The 19543-nt window shown below is 46.0% G+C and overlaps 1 long non-coding RNA gene across 3 annotated transcripts; it reads right to left on the bottom strand.

Annotated features, from left to right (window-relative positions):
• Window positions 1-203: 203 nt before the first annotated feature.
• On the bottom strand, window positions 204-17823 carry LOC132484436 (uncharacterized). Of its 3 annotated transcripts, none has more exons than XR_009531194.1 (3): window positions 17258-17823; window positions 9345-9490; window positions 204-276 (listed from the first exon to the last, which is right to left on the bottom strand). It is a non-coding gene; the product is annotated as an uncharacterized LOC132484436 (long non-coding RNA). The 3 variants fall into 3 exon arrangements; XR_009531196.1 differs by having other exon boundaries at window positions 17276-17823; XR_009531195.1 differs by lacking the exon at window positions 17258-17823 and adding an exon at window positions 15562-16792.
• Between the last annotated feature and the right edge of the window lie 1720 nt (window positions 17824-19543).

Genomic DNA, 19543 nt, shown 5'->3' with positions numbered 1-19543 from the left:
TCCTATAAGAGGCCAGGGGACTCCCTTGGACTTGAGGCCTCCAATTCTAATTGCCCCACAGGAGCCCCAGGGAACTTTGACAGTGGGGAACGAGTTGATTGACTCTCCAATAGATACCACTCCCCAAACCCTCCCTGTTTATCTTAAGAGGCTTGTAAATATTAAACAAAGGGGAAACAAAGTCATCCTAGGAAAAACTTGCCTGTATCTTTGAGATGCAAATGTCTTTCTGGTCTTCTCAGGAACTCTCATCTCTGCCATCTTTTTAAAATGCACCTTTTTGAAAGACGGTAAAGTAATTTAGAAACTGACTTATCAAGGATAAATAAAAAACCTAAGTGTCTTTTCTGTAAAAATTCAGCCATCTAGACAAGTGAGTTTGACTTGTTCCATCTGCCAGAAACCTAATTTGAATCCAACCTCTTTTTGTAAACTGGTGGGCTTCACATGGCTGTACCTGACTCTGCTGAAATTCTGAAATGACAACCATGACGTCTCTGTAGGTTTGTGTCCTTGTATGTGTCTTTGTCTTTGGATAACATTGCTGAGGTTGATTTGTGGATGAGCTCTATTTAATTGGCTTAAAGAAAAGTATGCACTTGCACACCAAACTATTCTAAATACAAGAGAAACTGAGCTAAATGAGCTTCAGGTTCATGTGAACTGGGAAATATTCAATATTAATTAAGACCTGGTATTAACGTTCATTTGTTGATCTAATTAATATAGACATACTGTCAGAGTCATCAACATTAAGTACAATACTTTTATTGTGCCTAGCTTTAGTATAAGCTAAATAAAATCTTGTTATATTTGTTGCAAATTTGTCAGCAAGGAAATAACTTGATGTGAAGAAACTTTTAAGGAAAGAAAATGCAAATGAGATAAGAGCTTTAGGTGAACTTTTAAAAATACTTCTCTTTTAGGAAGATCTATCTAAAATTAATCTCTCCAGATATTTGACCACTTGAAAGTCAGAATTGTGCTAAAGTAAGTGACAGAACGTTTATGGAAAGTGGACCCTGAAAAAAAGAGTTCTGTATGTGGTCAGGACTAAGTTTAAAATAAGTTTAATTGAGTAAATACATTTTAAAAGTAAGCTGGTGCACAACTTCAATTTCGCTTTTCTCTCTGTTAAGAAGACAAGGTTTCTTAAGATTTTAGACTGCCTTTGATACCAGATTTTAAGTTTTTCTACCTTTTAAGAGATCTGTTCTGTACTTGCCTTTGAAATCTTTTATTGTTACTTTGGCTAAGTGAATAACTATTGTTTCACAGTGACATGTGACCCTATCTGACTGTTTTAAACTCTTTTCTTATTTTTTGACAAAACTTCCCAAATCAAATTATAATGAAGTTCCTTTGACCTCTAGCTAACTTTGGGGTGCTTCAAAGGGCCCCTGAAACACCCCAAAGAGAGATATTAACTAATTAGGTTGAATTACACGGGAAGTGTTGTCAAGTAAGCAATAAATCTTCTTAGGTTCTATTGTATGCCAAATGACACAGGTATTCTACAGATTATATGGAGTTCCTAAAATTTGGTATGTCCTGGTAAAATGTTACCAGTCAGAATTCTCTTTATTATCTGAAAGTGTTGCATGTCACCGCAGTAACCACGTTACTTTGTCAGTTGCACTGTCATCAGATTTAAACGTGCCTTCTTAAGTCTTTCGCCATTGTACACAGGTATGGTTTCACTCTGATGCCTTTGCAAAAATGCTTCCTCTTCAAGAAGATTTATAGAAAGGACCTTTGGATAAATACAAGTTTCTGATTTTCAAACCATAAAGGTGAACTGGGTAAGAACTTGAAGAATTCTAATGGGAAACCTGATGGCTTCATAAAGCTGTTAACAAAAACGGTTAGTTGCACATGCCTGGGTAAAAGGGTTATAATTACGGTTATAATTTTGGTTATAATTTTTATGGTTTCTATCTGAAAAATGACTGTTTTAAATCTGTGTTTTCCAGGTGTAAGCAAAACGCTCTCCTTAAACTAATTATGACCTACAGTAACTTGTTAAGTTATACCCTTGTAAGCAGAATTGAAACATTTATCTTTTTCTCTCTACATGGGTGGTCCTGCCAGTAGCATATGCTTGTCTCGAAGATTAAGCCATGCATGTCTAAGTACGCACTGCTGGTACACTGAAACAGCGGATGGCTCACTAAATCAGTTATGGTACCTCTGGTCGCTCGCTATTGCAATTGGATTACAAGTAGTTATACTGATCATTGTTCTTTGTTTCCAGATTGTTTGCTCTTTGTGTCTCCCTGCTGTACTGTGTCTTCGTTAATGGTACTAGCTGCATTACTTATATCCTGTCTACTTTATAAGATTGGTGTCTCTTACAGTCTCTTACCCAGTATGTAACCAGGCCTCCAACAATACTTCAATGGCTAAACATCTTGAGGAAATAGACCACATTTATAACATGAAATAATTGTAATAGTGTGATTCTAGGTACAAGAGAAAGCAACAAGGGAAAATGTCTCCTGGATCATAATTAGATAGAGGATCCAGAAGATCTTTAATTATCAATAGGGCCTAATGCAAAAACTAGCACCTGGAGTGGCATATCAAGAATTCTCCCCCTGGGCTTCCCTGGTGGCGCAGTGGTTAAGAATCTGCCTGCCAATGCAGGGGACACAAGTTCGAGCCCTGGTCTGGGAAGATCCCACATGCCGCGGAGCAACTAAGCCCGTGAGCCACAACAACTGAGCCTGCGCGTCTGGAGCCTGTGCTCCACAACGGGAGAGGCCGTGACAGTGAGAGGTCCGCGCACCGCGATGAAGAGTGGCCTCCGCTCTCTGCAACTGGAGAAAGCCCTCGCACAGAAACGAAGACCCAACACAGCCAAAAATAAATAAATAAATTTATTTAAAAAAAAAAAAAAAAAAGAAGAATTCTCCCCTGACCTGGGATGAGCCTCCCAGCGCCGTGGGACAAAATTTGATCCTGAAATGTCTCCCAAATATTGGTCAAAATCCTGACCAAGAGGAGAGGATCTGAGAAATGGAATATTTCCTCACACATCAGTCATTAGCGACTACAGCCCCCCAACGTGAGCCGGTGAGCCCTGACGAAACTCAGGATATGAGAATATAGGATACAGGCCCGGGAGAGCTGAGGTACATATCAAATGACTGACTTCGGTGAGCCCAGACTCTTGCATCTTCCCGTACACAGAAAACTGCTAAATTCCTTAACTTGAGATGCTGCCTCCCAGGCTTGAAGCCCTCAAAATTCCCATCAAAGAGATCGTAACTCTCAACTTTTAGGCTGAGAATATTTTTTTAAGGCTACAGGTGTAAAGGAGACACTTTCCAGAGAGGAACAAAAAAAACAAAAACCCAACGTTTGGAACATTGGCACCAATGGTGGACACTCCCGGAAAGATCCATCTGACGAAGCAATTAGAAGGGCCGTCACCCCCTTTTATCCACAAGACTGTGGGATGGACATTGACAGTAGGGAATTGTAACAGGGAAGAGCCAAATCGGACTCCACATGGGATCTGTTCCTTTTACTTTAACCTTTGCCTTCCGCTGCTTTTGTTCACTAAAAGGATACTGTCTGTACCTGTACATAATGGCCTGCCTCGGGGAACCCTGTCGCTCTGTCTGAATGTTAAACCAAAGTGCCTTTGTTCAGGGAAACATATGGACTCCTTCCACCTGTGGGTGGCTACAATTAAGAAGAAATTAACACATCTCCTCCCCGAGGCTGGCCATTCCAGGGGCTATTCACAAAACCTATGGCCTTCTTACTTTACCTCCTCATCTCCTCCCCGTCTCTGTATTATAAAAGAAACGGGCACCCAAACCCCGATAAGATGGTTATTTTGAGACTTTACTCTGCCATCTTGTCGGTCTGCTGGCTTTCCGAATAAAGTCATATTCCTTGCCTCAACACCTCATCTCCGATTTATGGCCTGTCGTGCGGCAAGCAGAGCAAGCTTGGACTTGGTAACATCTTTACTCAGGACACGGTATCACAAAATGGGACACTGTTTTCTGTTTGTTTGTTTTGTTTTTGTTTTGGGCCGCGCCATGTGGCTCGTGGGATCTTAGTTCCTCGACCAGAGATCCAACCCGCGCTCCCTGCAGTGGAAGCTCGGAGTCCTAACCAATGGACTTCCAGGGAATTCCCATGGGACACTGTTACCTGGCAGTCACGGCCCTCACCTTTGTGAAACAGAGGTAGTAGTGTAGCAGGATTGAGAACGTTGTAACGTTTAAAGATTAGGTGGTGAAAGCAGGATTTCACAGGAAGTTCATCTAGTGATACTTGCAGAGAAATGTTGTCAATTCAGCGTTAAGAAGACTGTGGACACTGTGAGGAGTTTGCAAATAAACTTCATTTTCTAGAGTCAAATCTGCCAAGGCTGCCACTAAATTTGCAGTTGTGGCTATAACCTTAAGACAACCGAGACAGGCAAAAGCAACTGAATCAAGTTGTATGCTATAACAGGCAATAGGTCTATGTTTACTACCATGCTCACACAGTTCTGCGCGGCCTGATTATGCCTTTCATGCACAAATAAAGTAAAAGGTTCTGAATAACCTAAAGTTAATCTATTAAGTAGAGATCTCTTTTCGCACTTAAAAGGGCTAATATACTTTGCCTCCAGTGGAGATCTCACCTTAAAGTATCCGGATCGGGCTTCCCTGGTGGCGCAGTGGTTGACAGTTCACCTGCCGATGCAGGGGACACGGGTTCGTGCCCGGGTCCGGGAGGGTCCCACATGCCGCAGAGTGGCTGGGCCCGTGAGCCATGGCCGCTGAGCCTGCGTGTCTGGAGCCTGTGCTCCGCAACGGGAGAGGCCACAACAGTGAGAGGCCCGCGTACCGCAGGAAAAAAAAAAAAAAAAAAAAAAAAAAGTTTCCGGATCAACCTGAACCTGATCATTTGGGTAACCCTAAGGCAGGCAGCTCTTGCAGTGCTTGTTTTAGCCTTATAAAAACCTGCTTATGTTTATCTTCCCAAGCAAAGGGTTCAGGAACTAAATCTTTAATAAGTTCATAGAGTGGAAGAGGTAACAGAAAAATTTGGAACCCAGAGCTTGCAATAACCAGCTAAACCTAGAAATCCACAATGCTAGCACTTAGTTGTGAGTCTAGGAAGTTCCTGTATCAGCCTAATTCTCTCTGGAGATAGCTGAATTCCTTCAGTGCTTAGATTACGTCCTAGGTAATGAACAGCGTCTACGGATAACTGTAATTTTTCCTTTGTGTTCTTTCTCAGCTAACTGTTGCAGCAAATAAATGGAATCTTTTATGAAAGCCTTATGGAATCTTTACAGTAGCTGAGTACAGCAGGAGGTTATCTCCATATGGTAAAAAGGCTGATTTCTCAGGGAACTAGAGGGTACTTAAATCTTGGTGAAGTACTTGGGAGGAAAAAAGAAGGGGTCCCAGTGAACCCTTGAGGCATAAAAGTGCAGGTATACTGTTGATTGTTCCAAGTAAAGGCATGTAGATATTGGCTGTTGGGCCTCCGGGATGCTGAAGAAAGGTGAACAAAGGTCTCCAACAGTAAACCATTGCAAGTCAGTTGAAGCTTGTGACAGAACGGTGGCTAGGTTTGGAACAACAGGAAAACAGGGAAAAACTATTTTTATTAACAGCTCCCAAGTCCTGGACAAATCGCCATCCTGCCAGGTTTCCAACCAGGCAAGATTGGCATGCTGCCGGGACGAGTACAGGAATGATTACCTCCTGGGCAATTAAGTCTTCTACAATAGCTATGAGACCTTGTATGACCGCAGGCTTTAATAGCTGTTGAGGAAACCTAGGGAGAGGTTTAGCTACATCTATCTGAATCTTTATAGGTTTGCATTTTTTTATTCTTCTGATGTTAACACTGTCAGAAGTAGCCCCCCAAATTGCAGGCATCTCCATCCAATTAGGGAACTTTTGTTGAACTTCCGCTTTTATGTCCAGGACAGATTGTAAGGAACATAAATGATCAGGTTCAGGCTGATCAGGAAATTTTAAGGTGAGATCTCCACTGGAGGCGAAATGTACCGACCCTTTTAAGTTAGAAAAGAGATCTCTACCGAGTAGATTAACTGGGGCTATATTGCATAGCAAAAAGGAATCTTGGTTGAGATAAAAATTCTCTCTGAACTGTATTAGGTACTCCCACTATGGAAACATCCTCTTTACTCAGAGGGACCTGTTGTTCTTTGAGGGTGGGATTTAGAGTAGAAAGCACAGCTCTGGATAGGGCTAGGGGTAGGGTGTTAAAGGGTTAGGTAATTATGTTTACAGTTAGGGTTAGAGTTTAATGTAGATTTCAAAGTAAAATATGAGAGTGGGGTTTAAAGTAGAAAGCATAGCTCCAGTATCAACTAAAATTTGGCAGTTTTTCATTATATTTTCCTCTGGGCTGTTTAAGGTCATTGCTGGTAATAGTTGACCAGAGAACCTCTGGAGTTCTGCCAACTAGGGGAGAGGGTCATGGGGGGCCCTCCCTTTGAGACAGATATGAGAGCATTTGTGAAGAGTTTGCATAGGACCTTTGAGGACACCTCTTTTTCCAGTGTCCTCACTGATTACAAATGAAACATCAACTTTGGGTCATCGAATTGATCATGGACCCCTAGGAGGTTGTAATGGGGGAGGCCCAGGTGTTATTTTGTGTCTCTTGCCTTAGAGCTATTGTAACTGTAAGGCTAGGAGCTTGGTGGATTTCTGTTTGTGGTCTTACTCCAGGGTCCTTTCAAAATGCTCCGCTATAGTCACGAGTTCAGTGAGGCCTAGAGCCTCCCACCCTCTTTTCTGCCCTTTTATCAATCCACTAATCTCAGAAGATAATCCATTTACAAAGAGGGCAGTTAAAGCAGGCTGAGTGGCCTTTTTATTCCTTGGAACACCAACTGCTGTAAAAAGAGAGCTGCCAAACTGGCTCTAAAGTCTTCCACAGATTCACCCCTCTTTTGTTTGTACGAGTGAATAATAGATCAATCATTATTAGGCCAATTAATAATAGACCAAGTGTGAGCAGGGAAGATTTTAGGAATAGCTTATAAAAGGTTAGTTGTTATTCTGCAAGCCTTTTTAGGTTGAGGATCTTGAATATCATCCTAGGGATTATGTCATTTTGCTTCCCACATCCATTCTGGGATTTCACCCAGTCCTACCAACATGTGTACAAGCGGATAAAGATCTAGCAGTTTGGGGACATACGCCCTGACAGTGACTCTAAATTCTTCAAAAAATGTTGGGGGTTCCTCCCTAGGTTTAGAGAGTTCTTTAACTACAGTTCTCAGTTCAATCTTTGACCAAGAGGTAAAGGACACCTGAGGGGGCTCACCTGCAACCTCAGGTAGTTTTACTTTAAATGGCAATTGTTAAATATTCTCTTTGGAATAGAAAAGTATTTCAGACAGAAAATGAGTAAAACAAGAGTACTCAGGTGAAAAAGGAAAGGGGGGGACAGTAGGAGTTAAATCTGCAGTCACATCCGTCCAGTGGTCTTTTGTTTCAGGTACCTTTTGTCTCTTTAATTTTGCATTAGCTTTTTGTTCTAAGTCTCTAAACGAAGCTATTTTGGAATCTTGAAACCTTCTGTAAACTTTTACATACCGAGTAAAGCAGGCATCTCATTCTCCCTGTGCAATCTGTGAACCCTTGCTCTCTAGTGTTTTCCTTAAATGAACAATCTTGTCTAACTGGAACATGCCCCACAATGACCACTGTAATTCTAGATCAATATTAGTATAATTTTGTCATCTTTCTAAATATCTACAACCTCCAGGACCATAGTTCTTAAATATAAAATAAGCAGGTGTGCCAGAAGCTGGCATTCTCAACTCTTTGGTGATAAAAGATCTCATTTCCTTAGCTTTGTCAACCCAAAAGAACACACAAGAAAACTGCGCCTTAATATATCAGCAGTAACAAAGAGATGTTACTATGTCCTGGACAAAAGAAGGCCTGGTATGCACCACCACCAATTCCCAGGGATCCTTGGACTGAGGAAAAAGATCCAACCGGCAAAACCCAAGGAAGGGGGACTGCAAACTGATTCCAAACAAAATGGAGAACTATAGCCGCCACCAACAGCTCCAAGCATGGAAACTGGGGGCTGATTCCAAACAGATGGGCGAGTGCAGACTACACTGTCAGCAGTGCGCAGTGTGGAGTCCAGGGAACAAATTAGGGGCTGTGGTTTACCACTCAAAAATACACTGGCAATCACCAAGAGATGTTACTGTGTCCTGGGAATGTCCATCTGAAAGGCTAGGGGTTTGGCCTCAGGGAGAATCCTCTACCAGCCAAACTGACCTGCCCTGTAAAGGAAAGCCAATTAGATTGGGAGCACAAACGCAAAGAGAATGGAGCTCAAACCAAGAGGAGCTTACCAACAACCTTCAGGAATGGCCAGAAAGACAGTGAACTCTAAGGAGTTGTGGGCACCACACCTGTTTCTCCTTGTCCCAAATGTTATCAGAAATTTGCTTCAGATCCCATCACTGCCACCAATATATTTACCTTTTTCTTTTTTAAAAGATAAGCATTTAATCATAAAATCATCTTGTTAGCAGTAGCAATCATAAGAGTGGATTTTAGAAAAGTGCACACACATATTTTTATACAGAACATTTCTGGAGGGATACATATTAAACTGTTAGTGGCCACCTCTGCATGCCACCAATGTATTAAAAAACAAAATTTAACTGAGTAAATTGGAAGATTTACTTTGAATTTTGAATAAATTGGCTTTATTAAACCATTCATGAATCAGGCAGCATCTCATCTGATAGAAAGGGAGATACTCCAACGGGTTACACAACATGGAAGGCTTTCTTTTTTTTTGGCCATGCCACATGGCATGTGGAAATCTTAGTTCCCCGACCAGGGATCGAACCCATGCCCCGTGCATTGGAAGCGTGGAGTCTTAGCTGCTGGACCACCAGGGAAGTCCCAGAAGGCTTGTATAGTAAGGAGGGTGGGACAAGGAAAGAAAGTCATCATCAAGGGAAAAAATGAAAGTTCACTGGAGGAAAGTAAAACTTCAGGTGACAATGGCGTCTCATTGGCTAAACTGCGGAATTTTCTATTAGCTATTTCTATTTTCTATATCTTGTTGCTGGCCAGGAAGGAAGTCTTCCCTCCTCCAGCTGGGGTAGTAAAGGGGTTGCACTTCCTCTTTGGGGTCAGTAAATGACCTCTTCCTGTGGGGGTAATTGATGATGAGGGACACGGCATGAGAGCTCCCTCTATGGGCCTTCCAGTCTCCAATTCAAGTGGAGGCTTCCTTTTGTTAACATTCACAGCATGTTTTATTGGCAGGAGGAGTCACAATGAGAGAGAAAAGGCCACAAGACTCACCATAAAGAAGGCGCAGAAATGCTTGGGTGGCTCCAAGGGAGGCACAAGGTGGCTGTGGGGTCAGCTGGTGGCTACAGTGATCACATGGTTCCCTCTGATGGGTTTGCAGCTTGATGTAGAATAGTGAATAAAAGGGTCAGTTCATCCTATCAGAGAAACATGAAACTGAGATAAGCTTCCCACTGCTAGAAGCATCTTGAGCCTTCAGAAAAGAACAGAGAACATGTCTAAAGGGTTTGGGAACATCAGAGCCATATCTCCTCAGAGTGGGACGCCCCAGGTTCTCCAGGTCTCAGTCCCCAACTCTCCCTCAGTGACAAAGCCTCCCTACCTCTGTCCTTGTAAGCTCAGTGATCCCTAGAGGTCCTGCCTATCCGTGAGGTCTTAGGTTTCCATGAGACAGGTTGGTTGAGACCTAGTGATACAGTTGACCAGCCTGATACGCAACAGTTCCCACCACCCTGGGGCAGTTGGGCTCAGGGACACGTGGCTCTGGACCCCATGTGGAGGGTGTCCTTGTACGTCAGCTGTGCCACAGAAGAGCCAGTAACGCCTGTAGCTGTCCAACTGATTCTCAGGGGGTTTTCCTGGGAGAGCCCTTGGTCATCTGACCTCCTAGCCGGGAAGCCCCATGACTTTCTGATTGCTGCCTGTCACGCCAACAACACACCTGTGAAGGTTCTGCTCTGCATGGCCATCTGTCCACCAGGCCCCTCCTTCTAGGGACCCAGATGCTAGGACCACACAAATGCTGAAGGAGTGTCCACCTGACTAAGGTACAGACACCCCTGTATCCATATGCATGATTTCTACTGGGAATCAACAACATTTCTGGGGATTCTCTGGCCCTAAAGAACAGACCAACCTGATAGGAGCAATGCAATGATTCACAATTACCAGGGTCAATGCACATATACAAAGGCCCATAGCCCCAGATGCCCCACTCACAATTCACATAAGTGTCCCATACATACCCACCGATGCCCAAATATTCTTGCTTCATACATACATACATCCAAACATGCATATCAGTGGTACGCTGGCAAGTGATTGATAAAAAGCTCTCCGAGAAAGGCGGGAAAGACTTCACTTATGGTATCTACATGGTATAAATATTCCCAGCATGACCAATTTCAAGCTACCCACCTGACATCACTAAACACAGAGCTGGGAAGAGATATGCACCATTGACTCTCCCAAGATACTATGAACCAGTTCCAGCACATCCCATACCTTTTCCTGTGAATATGTGCACAGAATCCACTTACACCCCAAGTAGAACCCTCAACTCCCACCACAGATATATAACCAAAAAGATACCAGATATACATATGTGTTTGTACATATACATATATATATATATATATATATATATATATATATCCTGAACACACACGTGCATTTCTACCCTCACCCTGAATAAATACACAAACAGACCACCTCTTACTACCTAAATTTTTACAGATGAAACCTTACTCACCCTGAATATTCACATTCCACTCTTACAACTATATATACACACACAACATGGGCCTGAAAACAAACATGTGCAACCAATATGCCATCCAGATGTACACACTGAGTACCTAAACACACAGGCTCACCAAGTACACAACTGTCTCATGTGCAACCCCAAAAAAGACCCATATGCAATCCCACAGCCCTAAAATACATATACTCCAGGATTCCTGCACACACACATAACCTACACAGTCTACTTGTTTCCAAACACACAAACTAAACTCTCACATCTCGCAGAATACATACCCAAAAAGCCCCAGGATCTCAAAAACACACACAGACACAAATAACCTATACTTATCAAATACAGCTGACCCTTGAACAACTTGGGGGTTAGGACGCCAACCCTCCATGCAGTGGCTCTGCATCCATGGATCCTGTAGTAGTCCTGTAGTATTTACCGAAAAAGAAATCCACTATAAGTGGACCCGTGTGGTTCAAACCCGTGTTGTTCAAGGGTCAACTGTACATATAAGTCCACCTCACTAATACTGAGAACACACATACAAGCAACACCACTAAATTCTTCAGGCATTACATTTTGAAATAGACACATAGAGGACTCTAATCCTCCTGATACACTCACAAATCACAAATACACACACCCACAAACTACTCATGAGTATACACCCCAAATGCTCAGACACACTCAAAACAGAAAAACACCGGCAACCTCTGCACTCTTACTAATATACATACACAATTCTCACACACCTATGGACACACACATGCAAATATTCCTAACCCCTGATCATACGGATCCCCTCCCAAACACTATACATTATGCTACCTCTTCAGAATACAAGCTCCCCACCACTACCCCAACATATAAACTGTATATGTGTGTGTGTATATATATATTTCTACCCTCACCCTGAATATATAGACAGACCACCTCTTACTCCTACCAAACACATGTATAAACACCCTAGCGTTCTCCAAAGAAATACACTTTGAATACTCCTAACAACTCCATACCTTATGATCAAACTTTGATAATGCATGCACCTGATGATGGACACGCACACGGCTTAGAATACACAAGTAAGATACATGGAAATATCTCCAGCAAACCATTTATGAAACAACTTCCATATATCAAATTATCCCTAGCTATCAGGAGCCAGCTCACACATATGCAAGTACTAACAAATACCCGTATCACATATTTCTAATACATATAAATGCAATTGTCCATCTTCCCTGTAGAAACATAGAACCCCCACCTCTCTATCAGATACACATATACTCACTTCCCCAAATACATAAGCCTAAGAGGCTCCTACTGAAAATTACAAATGCACAGCCTCAGCAAATATTCCTCCAAGTGGCCATGCCCCTTGAACACACACACAAACTCATTTAACACACAACTCTCCACAAGTCCCAAATAGAACCACAATTACCCAGTACACTACAAATAGGCAATAATGTCACCCTATACGCCCTTTGTTCCAAATACACACACAGTACCACACTACTGGCGTATACATAACCCCACATTCCCAACCTCTCACACAGAATTAACTCTGCCATCTTGCAGAATACAGGATCATACAAACACAACATACCTACACATTCAACATCCACCAGCCCCATAAAAGAGTCACAGACTTGCCCTCTACACATCCAAATATACATAGACAGCTCCTGAAAATGCACACCCACAAACACCCCATAACCATACAACATGCCCTGAATACACAAATGATCAGCCTACATTCCCCAAATATACAAAATAAACAGACTGGACACCCAAAGTAATATACACCATTACTTTTCCTGACATTGCCCTTATGCATATGCAGATAATCCTTCCAAATCCACCATGAGACACACACAAATCCCCAAATTCATGGGTGAAAAAAACACATGTAAACATATTCCCCAAACACCAAATTACAAACACCTAACCACCAACTCCTTGAGTATGCCTGCGTCACATCTCAACACCCTCCAAATACAACACTCACTCTTACACACTTTCACAAAAACACAGGCATGACCTCCCTTCAAACACAAATATCCACGGACAAAACCAACCCACATATTTGACTACATATCAGATTCCCACCAACCAATTAAATATGTACAGACCCCATCTATGCTTGCAAATCAATCATGATTTGACACCAGACTACAAATACATGTTTATTACCACATTCAGCAAAGTTGCTCGCATCACTGACAAAAGAATGCAGTTTGAACATAAGTGTTGACTGATGTTTTTATGATAAGAAGGAAGACACTAGTGAAACGATGAGTGTGTTCCTTCCATCTTCACTCATTTTCCAATCACCTGAGCTACACCTTCGGAACCAGATGAGGGTTTTCAACTCGCAAGAACTTCCCTCTAGCTTTTGTACTCTTCACAACGCGCAGACTAGAACGGCACCTGTTTAATAGCTCGCACACGCTATTTACCCCCCACTGTAGGCCCCGCAATCACTGAACCCTTCATGCAGCCGGCTCCCCAGTGGTGCCAATAATCCTGGGGTAAACATCTCAAGGGAATCGAGCTCTATGGGGGCGTGAATCCACATTGTGGGGAGTCTCCTTACAGGGACAAGGGCACAAATAACCCACAAGGTGAACAACAGCGCAGAGCGGTGACACCTGAGGGGTGAAAAGTCCCCGTACCCCTTACCTCAGGATTCCTAGAATTGACTCTAGAGGCCGCCATGACACGCCCCTCCCCCGCCGGACAGCCATTGGGGCCCCACCCTCCGCGCTCGCGCATGCGCTCCTGTCTTCCGGAGCAAACTACCCCAACAGACGCCGGGAGCCATTGGAGGACGGCGGTCCGCTTGCCCGAGAGACCCGCCCCAGTGGGCGTGCGCAGGCATGCGCGGGCGTGCAGGCGCGGGGTGCGCGGGCCTCGGAGGTCTCTGCAGGAGAGGAGAGAAATGGAGGTTCGGGCACGCTGCGGAACTTCTCTGGCGACGCTCCTCGCCGGGAACCTTCGTGACGGTCTCTTCTTAAGACCAGCTCTTGTGAAATGTGCACTCGTGAGTTTTATATTGCACTCGTGAAACCCATGCACTTAGCTACAAAGAGTTCTGGAGAGCTCCGCTGTAAGCACAGTAGCCTCAAATTGGGGCAAGTACTTTCATGCCTTTTGGACTGCAGTTCCTTGGTTCTTGTTAATGCCTTTCAAAAAACAGTAGGTCCTTTTTCCTAGCACACCTGAAGTTTCCGTTAAAGAACAATGCTAGCAAAGAATTTCAGACCTGGGAAACACTCTTAAGATACTGTCTCCTGACTCGGTTCCTAGAGTTTTTCCAACGCATTTACTCTACTGCAATATTTTTTCTCAGTGTTCACAGGTGTTTCCTTTGTACGGTTTTGGGTTTTTTTTTTTTTAATAATTTTGAGAAAGAGTTGACAATCTGGGCCAATTTCAACAGGTAGTATGGGAACAATTTGACTTTCCCTCCCTCCTTTTTTATAATATCTTGCAGAATTTCAGTTGACAATAAAAAAACAACAACAACAAAAATAGTAGCGGGATCAACTTACTGACCTGACTTTGTAATACTTCCCAAAGAAACTTCAATCATCAGATCCGCTTTCTGGTCAAATGCAAGATTAGAGCATTTCTCACTCAACAGGATGCCTCTGAAGACCCCTCACCTGTAACAGCACTAAGCGCCTCCAAGTGCAGACTTGAAAACTCCACAAGACACAAACATGGTATCTCTTCGTTTCTTTAATGTTTCGTGATTGAGTGGAAATGAACTGTCTTCTAAGTTTTGTGATGCATGTCCAGAGATGTTTTTTTGTCAGTAGTCAATGCCCGCCCCCAAATTCTGTGCAGGAATAGTCAGAGATCATGATCCAAAGGACTTTTAGATACTCCCTCCTGTGACTGGTCTTCCCAAATTAGATTTGGTCTAATTTGATTATCTCTGTCTGTGGGGTGTAGGATTTTGAAGTATTACAAAAGTGATTGCAGAATTGGGACTGGCTAATTTTTGCACAGTGCAATTTTTGTATCAGTGGCCTTGAGAAGAGTCCTTCAAATACTGTATCAGAATTATGAGTGAGAATCTTGTAAATAATTGGTTGAATGACTGAACAAAGGGAGGAAGCAACAAGGAAGCCTGCCTTTCTCGAGTGCCTGGGTACAATATTTTGCCTCACCATTCCTCTAGTATGAAGTTATTGGTTGCAAATCATTTAAGTTTTCCTTCATTATAAAAGCTCCAGGGCTTCCCTGGTGGCGCAGTGGTTGAGAGTCCGCCTGCCGATGCAGGGGACACGGGTTCGTGCCCCGGTCTGGGAAGATCCCACATGCCGCGGAGCGGCTGGGCCCGTGAGCCATGGCCGCTGAGCCTGCGCGTCCGGAGCCTGTGCTCCGCAACAGGAGAGGCCACAACAGTGAGAGGCCCGCGTACCGCAAAAAAAAAACCAAAACAAAAAACAAAAAACCTAGGTTGATGGATAAAGACGTGAAAGGAAAGGAAGGGGCTGTCATGGTCAACCTCGGTGCCGTGTATCAAAACAACAGTTTATAAACTGCCTAAAGAGGCACACGCCAATTGTGTTGCCACTGTGGGAGGTGGAAGGAACTTCCGGTTCTTGCCTACCTGCCAGATCCCTCGTGGAATGTCCCCCCGGCGCACGCCACCCCGACCCACGTGCCCTCTGCCCCTCCCCCACCGCAGAACGGTTCAGCCCGCATCTTCCTGTTTACTTTCAAACGTGTCCCTCGTTGACTTGGATCCCGAGCGTTTGCTGAAGCAGGTCGCTCTCTGGCTCCTGGTCTTGACTTTTCTCATTGAGGCTTCCAGGCAGCAGTAGTCCGTGCCCAAGCCTGCAGGATGGCTTCAATAGGAGGTAAGCCTATAGGCTGGGGGTGTGTTCTCAGAGACCCTGCCATCCTCACATCCTTCGGGTTCACACGTTACACTTAACTGTGGGCACATAGTTGGACTGAAGTAGAGGGAGAAGAGAGCACTGGACGCACAAAGGACATTTCACCTGGGGAGACTGGGGAGCCTGAAGAAACCTGAGACTGCCCTGGGGAGGAGGGGTCGTTGGAGGTGGATCAAGAGGAATTGCCCTGGCTATGGAGAAAGGATGGCAGCAGACAGTTTGATTCTTTCTAGAAGGGAGACAAGCCACTTTGAAACGTGTGTGTAAGGATGTGTGTGATGTCCTGGTGGTGACACAGGGAGGGTCATGAGGAAAGCCTAGAGCTGTATTGTGTTCCTGAGGCACCTGAAGCTTGCCTCACCATATCTTTCAAAGGGATTTAAACAGGAGCATACTGTATCTCAGGGGGCCGTGGGGAGAGATGGTCTTGGTGAGAAAACTATTCAATGGGGCTGTGTGTGGCCAGAGCTGCAGTGAAGTGTCCTCTCCGAGAGCTAGGCAGGGGGTTACTCTAACTGCCGCAGCCCACACCTGGTCCACTCCTCCCAGCCCAGAGCTCACTTCTCAGTTCAGGTAACTGTTGCCTTGGATTCAACAGGGGATGGGCAACCGTTACGTGTAACTTCAGGCAACAGAGGGCTCAGGTTCTGAGTTGCTCTGAATTGTTCTTCCTTTTGTGGAATGGCAGTACTTCAGACCTACTTCATCTTGTCCAGTATCTCATGGTGGACCCTCAGGCTGCCTTGAGAGGAAGAGTTTGTTCCTATTTCATGTCACTCCTTCATGGACAGGGAACAGATGTGGAGTGGGGTTGGTTCGGGTGGAATGTCTATGAAGGCTGCTTCCTCTTTTCAAGGGGGAAGGAGTGTAGCCCAGGATCAGGCAGATGATCTTCTGTGTTACTGTTAAACGTCCTATGACATCTGTTCTGGTTCGTTAGGTGCACCGTGGTGTGTACCTTGTTCTCCTGAACGGGGATGTGTTTCAGACAACTTGATCACCATGGCATCTGGCTTATGCCTGCATCTCAGATTGTCTCTCCGTTATTGGGAGCTGGAAGGGAAAGGACCACAGGCGGTCTGTACTCCCACGACCAATGTAACATGACAATTCCCTGGCCCTTGTTTAATCCTCTGCAGCCATCACTGGCTGTGAAATGACAGAATCTAAGGGACACGTGCCTACTTCTGAGACCACCCCAAGCCCCTAGGAACAGAACTCCTGACTGATGACAGTGACTCTGGGCACTGGGGAGGGGGTGGCAGGACCTGGCCCATGTTACGTATCTGCTGTGGGTTGTTCTGAGATGCAGGTGCTTTCTGGGCCAGTGTCATGGGTTTGTATCAGGATTCCATTAGAGATATTTTCCAGCATTTTGTTTTGTTTTGTGAGGCTAGGAAAGAAAGAGGGGGTTTATACTGAGCATCAGGAAAAGGAGGACTGAGGAGGAGGTGGGGCCCTAATATTTCACACAGTGCCTGTCCACAAAGGGCCTTTGGGGGCCTAGAACTTACCTTGCAGAAGGCCCCTACCTGCTAGTACGCCGGCCGAGGGGCATTTCTCACAGAGCGGATGTCCACACAGCTCCAGGTCTTGGGAGACAGCCTGTGAGGCTTAGGTGCCAGGGTGTGCCTTAGGGAGGCTCTCCAAGTGAGTTCTTGCTGAGGCAATTTCTTCTTGGCAGGCAGGGGTCAGGGAGCTTGGTGGATGGGCGTGGGGTCACCAGTGGAATAATTCTCAACTGGAGGTCAGGGCATGAAAATCACTTGAAGATATTTGCCCGCTGCAGTTTCCCCTGTCCAAGTGTCTCTCATCTGTGATTTACACTCTGATGCCGCAGAAAGCCTCAGTCCCACTTGCCCATTCTCCTCCTCCATTCACTCCTTTCCTTTGCCTCAACAGCATCTGCAGTGCTGGGAACGGATGTCCCCATGAACCCCGGTGCCTCCTTGTCTACTTTCACGGCAGTGTCCTTTCCTCCACCCATTCCTGGCGCCCAGCACCGGCCCCCCTGGGAGCAGCACCTGCCACCTCTCATCGCCCCCGCATTCCCTCCTGGCAGCGGCCTGCTGCTGCCGGCTTTCCCCAGGATGCGTTTGGTGGCTAACGGTGGCTGTGGCCCCCGTGCCCCTGGGGCTTGCAACTTCACTGTCCGAGTCAGGTCACAAGGGAGGCCAGTGCAGGCCCCCCAGACTCCGACCTTTATCGTTCCTCAGGGCCCCCTCAACTGGAGCGCTCCAGGGGCCCTCAGCGGGAGTGCTGCATGTCCTGCACCCATATTCTTAGCCACCCCTGCGATGGAGACCATTGTGACTGCTCCAGCTGTTGGAGTTACTCAGGCTGGCAGGGGAGGCTGGACCCCAGGCTTTCCTCCTCAAGCTCCACCACCAGCTGCCCAGATGGCCCCTAACATTCGCCCGGTGAACTCTGGGCCATGGCCACACGGCACTTCCAGGGAGGGCAGCCTGGACACCAACCAGCCCTACGCCTCGCAGGAGGACTGCTCGAACCACCAGAGCGTGTACAGTAACTTCCGACGGTGGCAGCGCCTCAAGCCACTGGCCCGGAGACACCTTCCCCAGAGTCCTGATGCGGAAGCTCTTTCCTGCTTTCTCATGTGAGTGAACGCTCCGGGGGTCGTGAGCTTATCGGAGCTCTTAGATAAAGAGGAACTGGGGATGGACTCGCAGGTTAGGTTTCTAGGGATCCTGGAAGCAAGGTGTGAGGGCGATGTCCATGCCATGGGAAGGCACATTGTCGGCCATACGGGCGAGCCTGCCAGTCCCTGACATCATGACTGAAATGTGCCTTATCTCAACTGACCCCACCCCCCTGTGAGTCTAGCCAGCTTGTTCTTCCATGATTCTCAATGTCATATGGCCTGACGACTTGCAGTCAGAGAGGGTCGTGGTGTACGTTGAGGAGCCAAGGAGTGGATGCCACACTCTCCTGTGCTGCCGTCTCCTTTCATACAGGACTTGAGTGTACATGGCCGGGGGAGGTCACTTCGGAGGAGGGGGAGGAGGGCGGGGCCCCGGAGTGTGCTTAATGCACGCCTGGACTTCGTTGTTGTGGAGACTTCCAGTAGGAACAGGGTGATGGTAGAGCTCTCCTAAGGGCGTGGGCTCTCTCCCGCTAGATTTGTGAGCCTGGCAGGCATTTCCATCCTAAACCTGCGGTCCCTCGTAAAAAGGGGACAATCACACTTCACTCAGAGGACCGTGCAGAAGACTCCTTGGGCTAATCTATGAAGTGTGAGCAGATTGCCTGGCACATGCCACGCCTCACTGATGATAGTGATTTTTATTATGAAAAGGCAGCCTTGAAGAGGAAAAGAGCTCCCCAAGGCACAGTGTCCCAGCTCTGGCCTGGGAGTGGATGGTCATCCTCGAGGGAGTGTGAGGCGGTGACAGCGGTAGCCGGGAAGGCTTGTCTCTGCCACGTCCCAGACACCTGCCTCTCACCCTCCTGTGGCTCAGTCATGCTGTGTTGAGTGATGTGTGGTCCACATTGGCGGGTGGGGTCAGGCAGGTGGGGGCTGGCCTGGGCACGGAGACTGACCCCGAGTGCTTACAGCCCAGCGCTTCGATCCCTGGCCCACCTGAAGCCGACCATGAAGCTGGAGGAGGGACTGTGCAGGGCCGTGCAGGAATGGCAGCACATTAGCAACTCTGACCGGATGATCTACTACGAGATGGCGCAAAAGTGAGTCAGCGTCCTGGGCCCAGGGGCTGCGTGGAGGGTGAGGCGAGTGGGTGAGGGCAGGGTCTGGCCGTGGGGGTGCTCATCAGAGAGGACAA

The sequence above is a fragment of the Mesoplodon densirostris genome, chromosome 2 (assembly GCF_025265405.1).
Source record: "Mesoplodon densirostris isolate mMesDen1 chromosome 2, mMesDen1 primary haplotype, whole genome shotgun sequence".
Taxonomy (NCBI): domain Eukaryota; kingdom Metazoa; phylum Chordata; class Mammalia; order Artiodactyla; family Ziphiidae; genus Mesoplodon; species Mesoplodon densirostris.
The sequence above is the reverse complement of the archived record's forward strand: the minus strand, read 5'-3'. Positions and strand labels throughout refer to the sequence as shown.